The following is a 6,125-nucleotide window of genomic DNA, read 5'->3' on the forward strand; positions in this document are numbered from 1 at the left end:
CAGGACCCTGGCGGATCCCAGCTCTCCCAGCGTGGACTGAATGCGGCTGCACAGCGCCGCCGAGTCCATGTCCCGTGCCAGCTCCATCCGAAGGTTCCCCTTCGGTGTCCGCTTGCCGATACGGATGCAGTGCTGGACATCCTCCAGGGCCGGGCTCGTCCGGATGGGTCGGTACATCTCGGCGAAGAGGACCCCCGGTGCTGGAACCACCAGAATGGCGTCTGGTCGTCGCCTTTTCGTCCGCCGGTTTGCCTGTGCGGGGCGTTGGCTCTTGGTTGCTGGTTGCGGCCGCTGCCGCTGCTGAGGTGCAGCTGAAGGCTGGGCCTTTTGCCGCTTCCCCACAACCTGCCAACCACCTACCAGGGCGTCACGGTAGGATTGCTGCTGCTGCCGCCTGGTTTCCGATGCCGGAAAGGTCGTACGGCTGTTGCAGGGGCTGGGACCGCTGCCCGTGCCCGCTCCTCGCCCTCATCTGCTTCTCTTCCTCCTGGATCTCACGGCGCAGCTGCTCCTGCAGTTCCAGCATGCGATGCTGGGCAGGACCCTGCGACTGGCGTGCCTCGGCTCTCTCCCTCTGCTGAGAGCGCCTGAGTGTCCTTTTGCTGGGCTGCAACTTGGAAGAGGCTTGGTTTCCCAAGCGCACGCCAGTCGCTGAATTCTCCAGCTGCACAACGGTTCGCACCCCCGTGCGATATATATCGAGCTCCGCACGGAGCCTCGAATTCTCCTCCTGGCTCTTTCGGTAAAGAGCGGTAAGCTCCTCGAGCTTCTCCAACACCCGCTCGTACTGCCGCGCATGTCTGTCCGACACTTCTGCCGTCGGGAAGCTGGTCGGCTCCGATGCGGCTGGTGCCAGCATCTCAGGAGACATAGACCTCCTCGGCGACGGCGTCGGGGCGGGGGCGGTACGCTTCCGCGCTCCCTCGTCCGGCTCTTCCAACGGTGTTCTCGGGGCTGGCTTGGGTGCCCCCTGAGAGCTCCGTAGTGACGACATCGTCCCTGGCGACAATTCCAGGGGTGTCACCACTACGCGCGGAGAAAGTCTCCTTTTCTTTGTCTTGATGATTTCGGGGACCACCTCCACCGAATCATCGCTCTCTACTCCCGACATTATGCTGCTGCAGCGGTTCGTCGCTTTGTCCAGCGTTAAAGTCACTGGACACGTGCGCCTGGCCGGTATGCAGCCCGCATTTGATTATAGCACGCTTGTTTGTGCGGAGCTTTTGGTTTGTGTCTCCGGAGAAACTTCCGCTAGTGCCCCATAGAGGGCGCTGGTGGCACTAGGGGGAATTCTCCCAGGACAACAACCGGGATGACCGATGGTGTGCCCACTGTCCAGACGTCAAACCACGGCACGTCACCCTACGCACGCACTCACCGACACAGCCAAGCCCTTACGTGCTAAGTTCACGTGCCCTTAGCACGTGATATCTGCTTGCTGGTCAACGCACTTTCCGCACTGTTTTTCACTGAATGTTTCTTCCCTCGTTAGGGGGTAATGTTTTATCACTGTTCCGCTCCTGTCCGTAACAAAATACGCTGCACAGCGGCTGCGGTCTCCCCTTCAACCGCACCGAAAGGGAGCGCTACGCTCGCACGCACTAACGGAACCACGCACGCACCCTTCGTGGCCACACGCACCGGTGCACGACGCAATGTTTGTGTGCCAAAATCGACGTTTTCCCACTGTTTTTCACCAAAACTTCACGGTGTTTGCGCAAAATATGTGTTTGTACACTACTCTAAAAATTTGCACCACCACTTTGTAAGTTTTTACACGAAAAACACTATATCATAAGGAGCTCACGGAAAGCGTCCGCTTGCTTCCTTTGACAGCTCGCCTCTGCAAGCTCCACTTCTTGTGGTGCCCTTCCGTCAATTCCTTTAAGTTTCAACTTTGCAACCATACTTCCCCGGAACCCGATTTTGGTTTCCCGGAAGCTACTGAGAGCACCGAATGTAGTAGCGTCTCCCAATTGCTGATTGGCATCGTTTACGGTTAGAACTAGGGCGGTATCTAATCGCCTTCGATCCTCTAACTTTCGTTCTTGATTAATGAAAGCATCCATGGCAAACGCTTTCGCTTCAGTTGGTCCTACGACGGTCTACGAATTTCACCTCTCGCGCCGTAATACCAATGCCCCCAACTACTTCTGTTAATCATTACCTCTGGGTCTATACAAAACCAACCAAAAGACTCAGACCGAGGTCATGTTCCATTATTCCATGCAAGATTATTCTCGGCCAACGCCAACCCTGGGCGGGTGTGGACGCTTTTGTACTAGCCTGCTTGAAGCACTCTAATTTGTTCAAGGTAAATGGGAGCTGCCCGGGCACCACGCACCGGCTCGGGACGTGCCCGACCGATCACGAGGTTGACGCCCAGGCACACCATTGTGAGTCGCAGCCGCGAGCTCGCGCACGAACGTATCCGGCGTGTGCCGGGCGCCCGCGGCGGTCGCGTGTCTGGACGGGGAATCAACTTCGAACGTTTTAACCGCAACAACTTTAATATACGCTAGTGGAGCTGGAATTACCGCGGCTGCTGGCACCAGACTTGCCCTCCACTTGATCCTTATTGAAGGATTTATGCTCAATTCATTCCAATTATGGACCATCGTTAGAGAGGTCCATATTGTTATTTCTCGTCACTACCTCCCCGTGCCGGGATTGGGTAATTTACGCGCCTGCTGCCTTCCTTGGATGTGGTAGCCATTTCTCAGGCTCCCTCTCCGGAATCGAACCCTGATTCCCCGTTACCCGTCGCAACCATGGTAGTCCTCTACACTACCATCAATAGTTGATAGGGCAGACATTTGCAAGATCTGTCGTCGGTCAAGCGACCATACGATCGGCATCCTTATCCAGACTTCAACTCAAGCCGCCCGGAGGCGATTGGTTTTACTAATAAGTGCACCAGTTCCACCGCCCGCAAGCGGACAGCGGTCCCGGCATGTTGCATGTATTAGCTCTGGCTTTTCCACAGTTATCCAAGTAACTGATGGGTGGATGATCTTGTGAATTATGGCTGTTGTACTGAGCCTTATGCGGTTTCACATTCATTTATGTTTGTACTTAGACATGCATGGCTTAACCTTTGAGACAAGCGTATATTACTGGTAGGATCAACCAGAATTCGTCTTCGTCAATTGCTTGTTCGATATTTTTTGTCTACCAGGGCACCAGTCCCCGCAGACTCTCTTTCTACGTTCATCAGGTGACACAATCTTTGTTGTGACCACTCTCATTGACCTGCGGCAGTACACCGACTCCACAGCGCCAATAACCACACGAGCAAAGGTTGTTCAGGAGGATGTCAGATTATCGATGTACATCGTACACCAACATTTGACGTACCGAGGCATTACACCCCGCACGCCCCCAACAGGACCAATCAAGGCTCGCATACGACCTGCGACTTACTGCGGCTCCCTGAAGGTCCCCGTAGGACGACCATCACCAGTTAAGGTGTAGTTGACTTGTCAGGGCACGGTAGTCCCCACAAGTCCCCGATTATTCGTGGATATCGTCCTACGATTGTTTCTGACTCCTTTTGCTCCCCGCAGGTCCCCGTAGGACGACCATCACCAGTTAAGGTGTAGTTGACTTGTCAGGGCACGGTAGTCCCCACAAGTCCCCGATTATTCGTGGATATCGTCCTACGAGTTTTTGTGACCCTTGGGTTCCCGGCAGTTCCCGTAGGACAACCATCACCAGTTAAGGTGTAGTTGACTTGTCAGGGCACGGTGGTCCCCACAAGTCCCCGATTATTCGGAGATATTGTCCTACGAGTTTTAGTGACCCTTTTGTTCCCCGCAGGTCCCCGTAGGACGACCATCACCAGTTAAGGTGTAGTTGACTTGTCAGGGCACGGTAGTCCCCACAAGTCCCCGATTATTCGTGGATATCGTCCTACGAGTTTTTGTGACCCTTGGGTTCCCGAACTTTGCTACGATGGTTCTGCCTCCAGAGGAGACTTATGAACACTTCGTATCATTTCTTACACCGAACCATGGGATCGCGAGATTGCTCCCGGATCCCTAATCACCTTACATTTTCGTTTCGTTTCCGTACACTACGATGAGCTAATTCAATTTGTTTGTTCGTCTGGCGAACGTTTTATTGCGGAATTACCGCGGTACTTCCAGCCGGTATGGCTGCCGTACGACCTACAGGATAGATCATCGAACCACTTTTCGTGCATATTGTCCGTCGAGGGTATCACCTCGATACCCCCAACAGACCTTTGGACACTTCCTCACTACTCCTTGGAGCAGCAATCAGGGAACCATATAGTAGGAACAGCCGAATATGGAACTCTTTTCGTACTTTGGACACCTCCTATAACTTGTATGGCGACTTCGGGGACCTTCATTTCGTTCTCAGTTGGTACCCCTATTTCGGTCTTTGGACACCTCGTCTTACCCGTATAACTCACTTTAGGTCCACTTATTTGCCTGATATCTCATCGTGAACCCGTTTTTCGTACACCGTACACACCTAGGAACACCACATATGCGTTTCCCTTTCGATCGTGAAGTTTTCAAATTTTTCGATTTTTGGTCCTAGAAATTCATGAACGGTGGGAGACCAAAATTTTTCATAAAAAAAAAATTTTCACCGTTTGACCATAAAAACCTTCTTTTCGTACATACCCCATCATTTCTTCACGTTTTAGGCCATTTCTGAAATTTTCGCTTCGATAGTGTGTCCCCTATAATACAAAATGAACATTTTGCATCTCCCACAAGTGGCCATTTTTTTCCGCCACTGAAGAACACGACCTCGGGAACTCGGACCTAGGACGTGGCCATGTAAGTCATAGGCCACCCCAACTTTTGCAAAATACTGTTTCTTTTCACTTTTCATGATCTAAGGCGCGTTCCGACGGCGTTTTGAACAAATTTATGAGAAAAAAAATTTTGACCCTCGGACCAAAATTTTTTCGTTCGGGGCCCCATGGCCTATGGCCAGTATGGGAACTCGGGATGCCGATATGACAAAATTTGTCAAAAAATCACTAAAAAGTCGCTATGGCCCATTATTTAGAGCTTGTTGAGACCTTTCTAAAACACCTTGGTTGACCCCTGTCCGATAAGTAGTTTTCGAGATATTCGAGAAAATGTGATTTTTTGGGACTTAGAAAATTTTCGACCATGACATATATGAAAAGTGATTTTTTCATAGGACAATTTTTTCTTCGCAAATACTGTTTGGTTTCACTTTTCATTATTAGAAACGCGTTCCGAAGCCATTTTCATCAAAATCTCGTGAAAAAAAAATTTCACCCCCGGACCAAAAGTTGGCCGTTCGGTGCCCTATGGCCTATGGCCAGTATGGGAACCAAGGATGCCGATATGCGAAAAAGTGTCAAAAATCACTTGAAAGTCGCTATGGCTCATTAAATAGAGCTTGTAAAGACCTTTCTAAAACACCTTGGTTGACCCCTGTCCGATACGTAGTTTTCGAGATATTCGAGAATATGTGATTTTTTGGGACTTAGAAAATTTTTGACCCGTACCCTAAGAAAAAGTGATTTTTTCATAGGACAATTTTTTCTTCGCAAATACTGTTTGGTTTCACTTTTCATTATTAGAAACGCGTTCCGAAGCCATTTTCATCAAAATCTCGTGAAAAAAAAATTTCACCCCCGGACCAAAAGTTGGCCGTTCGGTGCCCTATGGCCTATGGCCAGTATGGGAACCAAGGATGCCGATATGCGAAAAAGTGTCAAAAAATCACTTGAAAGTCGCTATGGCTCATTAAATAGAGCTTGTAAAGACCTTTCTAAAACACCTTGGTTGACCCCTGTCCGATAAGTAGTTTTCGAGATATTCGAGAATATGTGATTTTTTGGGACTTAGAAAATTTTTGACCCGTACCCTAAGAAAAAGTGATTTTTTCATAGGACAATTTTTCTTCGCAAATACTGTTTGGTTTCACTTTTCATTATTAGAACGCGTTCCGAAGCCATTTTCATCAAAATCTCGTGAAAAAAAAATTTCACCCCCGGACCAAAAGTTAGCCGTTCGGTGCCCTATGGTCTATGGCCAGTATGGGAACCAAGGATGCCGATATGCGAAAAAGTGTCAAAAAATCACTTGAAAGTCGCTATGGCTCATTAA

Source organism: Anopheles stephensi, unplaced genomic scaffold (genome assembly GCF_013141755.1).
Source record: "Anopheles stephensi strain Indian unplaced genomic scaffold, UCI_ANSTEP_V1.0 ucontig382, whole genome shotgun sequence".
Taxonomy (NCBI): domain Eukaryota; kingdom Metazoa; phylum Arthropoda; class Insecta; order Diptera; family Culicidae; genus Anopheles; species Anopheles stephensi.